Raw genomic sequence first — 10,162 nt, forward strand, 5'->3', positions numbered from 1 at the left:
GGGCAGGCCACAAACAGCTCACGGTGTTTATCTCCTAGGGTTCGCAAACACCAGCAGTCATCTGTCGATGCTTGACCGATTGGCCATCTTCAAACGACCTCTCCACATGACCGAGTCCTCCCTACAACACGCGAGCAAACGAGCAAGGGAGGGCGCCGCAACACGGAAAACCACCGCATTCATGTGCTTCCACAACTGCCAACAGCACAACAGGGTGAAGGCGGCGCATGCAGCTTTGCCGACCATGCCCCGGACGTCGAGATCTTGAAGCGCACCCACATGGTAGCCTTTCTCGACTACATCGATCCCCAGAGTCCGCCAAAACGAGCGGGCGAAGGGACATCCAATGTCAGAACCCCGACTCAATGCCACATCGATCTAGCATGTAGCACCTCATATCACTTTGCGGCCTCACGCACGGTATCCCCACGGGTGTCGCCTTACCTTTGCCCGGGACCGTTTGCGCCTTTTGGCACACGTATATGACAGTGTCGCTAGCATCCATATGATAAGGAGCCCGGGCTGACATGGCTAGTCGTAAACCCAAAGTGGCACTAACTTACAGGGACAGGCATCCATGACCCAGCATCGAACGTGTCGGTCATCAGCGAGTGAATCCAGGCTGTAGCACTGGGCTAACAGGACTCCGGTGAACCGGGCTGTAGCGGGCTAACAGGACTCTGGTATTCATCGCGTGACATTTCCCTGAAGGGACAGACACAGGATCGAAGAAGGACACATGCTGGCCAGCCTAAGTGTTCCGGAGCAGTAGCAAGCTACCAGGGCTCAGTGAAAGCACTAGGAGACACTCGGTAAGAGAGACTACTAAGGATAAACAACTAGATAGTCAGATCCCACACATAGCAATACACATTACACGTACGCATAACATGTAAGTATGTGCTGTACAACATGGCATCACATCATAACTCAACAACTCATATAGATAAAGGCTCAGAAGAGCCATCATAGTATTTATTACAAACAGGGGTCACATGACCCAACATTCAGAGCAATCAAGCAACAAACGGAAGCATTACATGTCTGAGTACAGACATCTATAAATGAAAAAGGCTGAAAGCCTGACTATCTACAACGTTCGATCAAGATCGTAGCTGAGGTACAAGCTACTTGTCAAAGTCCACGAGAACACTAGTAAGACCGAAGTCTCCGCTGCAAAAACATAAATAAAGCAACATGAGTACAAAGGTACTCAGCAAGACTTACATCAGATCCTATCATACATGCACTTGTATCAAGAGAGTAATGTGGGGTTTAGTTGCAGCAAGCCAGCTTTGACTCTGTGGATAACCTGCTCTACGACTACCAGAACTTCTTTGAGGTGATATGGCGCACACGAGTCCGCTAATCACCACACAAATACTCCACTATGGATTCATCCCCGTCTCCCTACGAGAAGGCCATCCATAGCACTCACACTTGTCTTGAGCATTTTATAGTATCCACTTCAAGTTGTCTATGTACCATGTAAGCATCCAAGAAGTCCATAACCGCGGACCCGGCTATTCGAATAGTTCATGTTAACCCTGCAGGGGTGTACTTCTTCACACACGCTCTCGCCACTTACCGCCATGCACACTCATGTATCTCGGCAACCTTCAAGCGGAAGCCTGGCGAGGGTGTCGGCCACGACCTGACTAACCACACAAGACTCTAGCCCAGGTTTATCGCCTATTCGGGTTCCATCCGTAAGGAGATCCGGCCGGGGTGTCGCTCACGGCCCCAAACGATGTGTGCAGGGTTCCCGAGCCCACCATCCGGGTGCCACTCGGTACACCGGGCCACGTGTGCCTAGTCTGTCCCAAGCCCACCCTGCCGGGAGCCACTTGGTAGAAAAATAGCACTACCTACAAACACCAGAAACTAGTTGCGACTCCTGGACAGAGATCAGGTTGGTTAATAAGTCGAGAGGGGCACTTAAGCATTCCAATGTGTGGTAGTATCGAGTCATTGGACAACATACATAGAACTCGGTGCTTAAGGACGGTTCCAATGAGACAACCCACCATGTACTCCTACATGGCCTCTCACCGCTACCTTTACCAAATCGTGTTCACACACTTCACTCTCAGCATCAGAACATATCATAACACTCCAATTCATTCCCAATGAATCAGACCTGACCCAACTCTAAGCAATAGCAGGCATAGCATGGTAGGAACACAACATGGCTCAATCAACTCCTACACATGCTAGTGGGTTTCAACTATTTACTGTGGCAATGACAGGTCATGCAGAGGAATGAGTTCAACTACCGCAGCACAAAGTAGCAGATGAATCGTTGTTGTCCTAATGCAATAACTAAGAGCAGGAGCGAGAGAGTAGGATTTTATCGGAATGAACAAGGGGGTTTGCTTGCCTGGTAGATCAACAGAGGAGGCACTGCTTCACAGACAGGTACTCTGGAACGGTCTCCGGAGCACGACCTGTCGAGAAGGAACGGTGCCAACAATCAATACGCAAGCATATGCAACAATATGATGCATGAACATGGCATGAAGATGTGATGTTGTTTGAGCTAATGCAACTAGTATTCATTTGGTTTGAAATCCATTTGAACCCAAAAGCTCAAATGCACTTCCAAAGTAGGCTCTTATATATGCCATAATGTGTTTTCCCATATACAGCATGTATAAGTTGGTTTGTCATGCATGAGACTAGTACAGATGGAAAATTGCATTTTTCTGATAATTTTTCATATATAAATTATTTCAATCTGAGCTATGGTTGAATTTCTATGAATTTTTGAAGTTTAAATCATTTTCTGGAATTTCCTGATTTATTTTAAATCCAGAAAATAAATAATTGCGTCAGCACTGCGTCATGCTTGCGTCAGCAAGTCAACAGCGCTGACTGGTCAAACCTGACGTGTGGGGTCCACACGTCAGTGACAGGGGGTTAAACATGGTTAGTTTAATCCTAACTAAAGGATTAGTGGCGCTGGGGCCCACTGGTCAGTGTCAGGGGGGGTTAGTTAACGGTGATTAGCACTAAGCTAATCACCTGGCCGACGGGGCCCACCCGTCAGGCCGGCGAGGTCGTCGGCGGCGACCTCTGGACGCGGCGGCGTCTGTGATACAGGCCACGGGGGCGGCGTCGGAGAGCACCGGGGCGTAGCCCGGGCTCTCACGCATCTGGTGGGGCAGGTGGGAGGAGCTGGGGAGGCCGGAGCTCGCCGGAGCAAAGCTCGCGGCGGCGGCCGGAGCTCGGCTCGATGGCGGGGCTAGCTACAGAGCGCGGGAAGGCAAGGGAGAAGGGGGAACCGAAGCGGGGGCTCACGGCGGGCTCGAGGACGTCGTCGGAGAGCTCGGGGGAGGCCGGACGGCGGCGTGGCGGCGAGGTCGATCTCCGGCGTCGGTGGTGAAGAAGACGACGGCGTCGGCGATGGAGCACGTCCGGAGGTGCGTGGCCTGACGAGGAGGTAGAGGGGGTCGTGGCGGAGCTTCTGGACTCTACGGAGGGGCGAGGGAAGGCCGGTGGCCGCGGCAACGGTGAGCGGCGGCGGTGATGGCGCTCGGGTGTGCGAGGGAGAGAGCAGGGGGAGAGGAGGAGCACGGGGGGAAGAGTGAGAGGGGTCGGGGCGGCGCGTGGCGTCTCCAGAGGCGTCCAGACGAGGAGGGGGGGAAGGACAGGCAGGCAGGGAGGGAGGAGGTGGCGCGGCGGAGCGCGCGCGCGTCGGGCACGCGCCCATCCCCCTGTCGAGGACGAAGACGACAGAGGAGGAGGCCAGTGGGCTGGGCCGGCGCTGGCTGCTGCTGGGCTGCACAGGGAGGAGGCCCAGGTAAGTTTCTCCTCTTTTTGTCTCTTTTCTAATATTCTGACATATGTTTTGATTTAAAAAATAATACTAAAACAATTTATTACCTTATGCCAATTTTTGTAGGAACTAGTGGCATTATTTCAGAGCTCCCCAACAGGTGGCATAATTTTTGGACATATATTAATATATATAACTAATATATTTCCAATGCAAATATTTATGCATTAATTCCAAATGCCCAAAATAAATACTTATGAGCTCTTAAAAATATTGGTTTGATTTTTATCTCTGTCCAATATTTTCAGAGAGCAAGATGAGCATTTTCTTGGACCCTTTTGGAGAAATTTTTATTTGGGTCATTTAAAAAATGATTCTGAGGGTTTCACAAATCCTCATTTCAAAATTAAATGGAATTTAAACATGATGCACAAATGACTAGCTAGTCTAGGTCATACCAGACTAGGGATGTGACATCCAAAGACCATGTCGTCAGCCATCTCAAGCTCGCACGAGCAGATGGGACAAGCAGCATCCTCCGTCGCAACAATAGTCTTGCGCCAAGACATCCCTCGTGTGCACTCTTCGCTTGGACAAGAGCCACCCGAAGAAGCGAACGCGGGAGGGAGCAGCACACCCCCAGACGAACACGACGAACGACGCCTGCACTCCGCCGAACCGCTCCAGGGCGTAGACTGCTGCCATGGCGATCCCCCCACGAGCGCCCAAGCACAGCACAGGGCTACGCTCGTCTTCCCCGGGCGCCACAACAACAGCTCCGATCAGAGCCAGGAGGGCAGCTCGCTCCACCGCGCCGGCATAGGTGAGCCTAGGCACAAGCACACGGTCCAGGCCGCGAGCACGCATGTGCCACACCGTGGTCTCCTCCTCTGTCGTGTGCGAGTGCAGCCGGGAAAGCCACCGCGATAGGCCCACATGGGAGCCAGGAGTCGAGCCAGAAGGACGTCCGCCGCCCGTCGCGCACCTCAACCTTGGTGATCCTGCAGTAGAGCGGGAGCAACCTGCTCAGCGCCTTGCTGTGTTCCCCCGCGGCCCGGTTAGCCGACATAGAGAGGAGGGAGCGTCCTTCAAGCTCCGCCCAAACCCACATCGCCCATCGCGAGGACGAGGAGGCAGTATGGAGCCGGTGCAGCATTGCCAGGTCTCGGACCCCCAGGCCCCCCTCCGCCTTGGTCCTGCAAACGCTCTCCCAAGCCACCAGGCATTGCGCACCGGAGGCGCGCTCAGCCGTGTTCCATAGGAAAGCGCGGCAGAGCGAGTCGAGCTCTTTGATCACCGCCGACGGGAGCAGCATCGCTGTCATCGCATACGTTGGGAGGGCATCAAGCACCGCATTGATCAGGACTAACCGCCCAGCGGGGGAGAGATGACGAGCCCTCCAGGCAGCCAAATACTTGTCCACCTTCGCGATCATGGGGAGGAAGTCGACGAAGCAGAGTTTCTCCCACCACAGCGGAAGCCCAAGGTAGGCTTGCGGGAATCCCTAGATGGCACAAACGAGAGCGCCAATGGTCTCCTCCAGCACCTCCTCGGGCACGTGCATGGGGACCAAAGTACTCTTGGAGAAGTTGATGTCTAGCCCCGTTGCCGCCGCGAAGTCATCGAGGATACGGCGGAGGCGGGCAGCCGCATCAGGGTCCGCCTTGAGGATGACGAGCGTGTCATCGGCGTCCAACACCAGGGGGGCTCACCATCAACGATAGGGTGGAACAGGCCCCCATCCCGATGGATCATTTGTTGGAGCACATCGGCGACGACGAGGAGGTAGGGCGAGCTCGGATCCCCCTGACGCAGCCCACAGCACAACGTGAACCACTTCCCGGGCACGCCGTTCAGCAGCACAGCGAATCGCGAGGACCGAAAGATCAAGTCCATCCAGGCACACCACGGTCATGAGAGCATACTTATACTCCCTCCACGCATAAATAGATAACATTTTGGACATGACATGGGTCTCCAACAAATTTATTTGACTGTTACTTTTGTTATGTGCATGTTTGTAGAAAACTAGAAAAGATTATATTATGAAAATAATATTGATAAAGAATATGATAGTATTTTGAGCTTACCCGTGCATACACGTTTCATATAATAGTACTCAAAGTTAGAAAAGCTTTACTTGCTAGTGAAGTTAGAAATGTTTAAATAAACACTTTTTAGAATGTCTTGTGTTTACGAATTGAGGTAGTAATGTCCAGGCAGAATAGGGTGAATAAAAAACAGCATGCATTTCTCAAGCTACCACTTGCTCTGGTGATTTTATGGATGCGTTTTCATCTTTTATGAAAATGTATTTTAAGTCCTAGTGCTTATGTGCCGGAGTCAACTAAATAAGTATTTGATGCTATACAGTTTATGAATAGCACCATTACAAATAGTATAATTGATTCATTGCTTTCGTACATGCACAGGTTTTGTGGGAATGGTATTGTCCTATGGTCTTTCGCTAAATGTGTCCTTTGTTTGCTCTATTCAAAACCAATGCAACCTTGCGAATCAAATAATATCAGTGGAACGGGTGAACCAGTACATGGACATACAAAGTGAAGCAACGGAAGTTATTGAAGAAAATCGGCCATTGCAAGATTGGCCCCAAGATGGCTATGTGGAACTTAGAGATTTGAAGGTAATCAAATATAAATATTTACATGTACACCTAACAGTACTAACAAATTTAAGCGATTAATTTTCATTCAACAGATCAGGTATAGGAAAGATACTCCCCTTGTACTACATGGAATCACTTGCAAGTTCCAAGGTAGAGATAAGATTGGTATAGTTGGTCGGACAGGAAGTGGCAAGACAACGTTAGTTGGTGCATTGTTTCGTCTTGTTGAACCTGATGAAGGGAAAATAATTATAGACTCTATGGACATCGGTACGATAGGGTTACATGACCTGCGTTCGCGTTTGGGTATCATTCCACAAGATCCAACACTTTTTCATGGTACAATAAGATACAATCTAGATCCTCTTGGACAATTCTCAGACCTAGAAATATGGGAGGTAAGATTTACCCTGCTATCTACGTTGATTTTTCTCATTTTACCCAATGATATGATGAAAAGGTATTAGATCAAAACAACCTTCTATAATGTTTAATCATGTGACAGTCATCTTTAGTACCGTGGCAATTCAACTCAGTTACTTTGACATTTTTTCCGAAAATATAGTGCACATTCGAATTTTTTAAGTCAAAATTTGTAAACTTTGACCAAGTTTATAAAAAAAATATCAACATGTAAAATACCAAATCAATACCATTTGATTCATCACGAAATTTATTTTCATCTGGTATATATTAGGTATTGTGTGGTCACAGTTTGTGAAGCTTGACTTTCACGAAAACCAATCTGCACATTATTATGGGGCGGAGTGAGTGCCTAACAAATTCAGAAAGTTCAGCACATTATCAAATTAGGGCGAATAAACCAAGTTAGCCAATTAGGGGAATCTCAGATGACAAGTTGCCTTTCTCATATAAAAACTAGATTGCCTAGGAATTACTTGACAACTTTTCATTCATCGAAGAAATTGGCACCGAAAGTTGGGTTGAAAACTTAAACATGAGTGATTGCCTGGTAGAAGTGTGCAGCTGCAGCCACACCTTCCACCAACTGAGCTAGGCTTAGGGCCTCCTTTCTCATGTTATGGCACATGTACATTTCAAAAGGAACCACTAAAGTGGCTACTCCATTTGTTATTGTGATGCAGGTTCTTGGCAAATGTCAACTTCTTGAAGCTGTCCAAGAGAAGGGACATGGATTGGATTCACTTGGTATGAAACTGCACTTCATCTATAGTTGGTTTACGGAGTTCCTCTTTTGGAACTAATAGATTGGGCAAACAGAAAACTCCGCTCTAATCATTCCAGAAATTCAAATAGGTGTGAAAATGCATCTGCTACTAAATATGTTAAATTGTTAGTGGTCCTCCTATCGTATTCTCCACCAAAGGAGGAGTATCATGGGTGTGCAGGCCAGTACTTCAAATACACCAACGGGCTCTTAGCAAAACCAAAATCATGTTCAATGTGTATGTGTTGAATGTGATGTGTCTAGAAATTGCGTCCAGACCTGCCTATGGACATAGCTATATATCCTTTTGCCAGCATGATGTTTGGAACTATCTTATTCATGGCACTAATCAAGATCCTATCATAATAGTTGTGGAAGACGGGTCGAACTGGAGCATGGGCCAAAGGCAGCTCTTCTGTCTGGGACGCGCACTTTTGAGAAGATGCCGCATCTTAGTTCTTGATGAAGCGACGGCCTCTATAGACAACGCAACAGATGTTGTCCTTCAGAAAACGATCCGAACAGAGTTCAAATATTGCACCGTTATTACAGTTGCACACCGTATACCAACAGTTATGGACTGTGATATGATACTTGCATTGAGAGATGGTATGTTTCTCTTACCGGCAACTTATTAGAAATATAGTTATTTCTTATAGTTCAACCCATCGTCTATATTGTAGATCTTTCCCGTACTAATGATGTATGTATGAACACTTCAGGGAGAGTAGAAGAGTATGACAAACCTGCAAAGCTCATGGAGACTGAAGGATCTCTCTTTTGTGAGCTGGTCAAGGAGTATCGGTCACACACATGAAACACAAATATTTAGAAGAGACTGTCAATTTTGATTGTTTACTTATAAAGCGGGGTGGAAGCCTTTTTCGGCACTGTCAATTTTGATTGTTTACTTGCTGCAGCTTTCCAAGAGAGAGAAAATAAATCAGCTTTTAGAAAAGTGATACGCTTGAAGCTATATGGTAATCTATGCTTAATGCCTCGGAGGAGTTCATCCATTTGGTACCCTAGGAAAAAACGTACTATCATCTGTATTATCTCAAAGTTTCTTTTGCTATTTAATGCTACCAGAAATTCTGTGCAATGCACGGTGAGCTGTCATAGTTAACTGATTAAGTTGAAGAGAGTAAATCTCTGACGATTTCCTTGCTCCAGAAGTCACATATAAAAGGCTAAACAGGAGGGACCCTGCTGACCGTACTGATTAGCAAGGCTAAACGAGAGCTCATAATATGTTGGGCTGAGTGTGCGTGAGGTTCACTCTAGTGTGTAATATACTTATAAATGCGTTAGCAAGTTTTTCTTTGAAAAGTAAGGTATCACCTGGCCTCTGCGTTGATCGATGCACGCAACCACTACGCCGTAGAATAGAAAGGGATAATTAAATGACCATTTGAACATGTCATCAGTTCACACAACTGACCATATCACTATATTAGAACACACACAAAAAAAAAGTCCAAAAGGGGGGAAGGCTCCGGTCTCTGCATGATCAAGATGAACACATCCAAATAAAACGGATATGACAAGTTCACACATACCTGGGCATTGTAAGTAAATTTTGGTGCTCCAGAAAATACTACACCTACGACCACCAATGCTAGATCATCAGGAGCTGATGGAGATTTACCAATTTCCTCGTCCCCTTTTCTTTTTAAAAATGACTGCATCACTCTGCTGTTTCCCCATTGCTTCCTAAATAAAGAAAATGCATAAAGCAGCCAAATTTCAATCAATTAACCAATGGGTGTACATCACTGGGGTTCGACATCGAAATTTTAGTCAATCATCTTGGGCGCTTGCACTAATCAGAAAAATAAGACAACTCGGGCGCTTGCACTAATCAGGAGGTGGTTACTGAACATACCTAACCAAAACCAAGGGTCCACGGCGAGTGGGCGACGAGCCGACGAGGGAGCGGCGTCTCGGCGTGCACTTCCGGCATGGACGAACCGTGTGCGGGTAACGGGGTTCCAAGCGCGGAGAAGCCGGAGGAGCCTCGGGCGCCGGCGCGCGGGCTGCCGGTGTGGGCGGACTGGGACGGCGAGCCGTGGGCGTGCCGCGTGGTTGGAAGGGGATGGAGGTTCCGAGGAGGAGGTCAGAAGTGACTGCTGGTCAGAGCTCAGGATAAGCTGTCACCTCGCCGGCGGCCGACGCGGAGGCTGGAGGCGGACGGACTGCTTTCTGAATCGCTCTATCGGCAAATGGGCTGGCCCTGAGCAACGAGAATGCATAGTAGTAATTTTTAACTTTTGTAGGGGTCATGGACCCGTTTGGCCTCAAGTCAATTCACACAGTTTGCATTTTTTGTTAGAATCACTAGCTAGCAGAAACCGCAAACCAGGGCCATCCTTCAAAATAACAGCCGGTTTACGGGACGGAGGCTAATTCCATCCCGAATTTATTTTTATGGATCCTCCAAACCACCGCCCATTTCCTCTATATTTACGGGATTTGAGTTCTTTTTTACAAGGGATTGCAAAGGGAGCTCCTATACCACGCCTTCAGCGCCCCGCAAGAGAAGTGGCGCCCGCAGCAGCCGCTGGAT

This window comes from Triticum dicoccoides, chromosome 7B (assembly GCF_002162155.2).
Source record: "Triticum dicoccoides isolate Atlit2015 ecotype Zavitan chromosome 7B, WEW_v2.0, whole genome shotgun sequence".
Lineage (NCBI taxonomy): Eukaryota > Viridiplantae > Streptophyta > Magnoliopsida > Poales > Poaceae > Triticum > Triticum dicoccoides.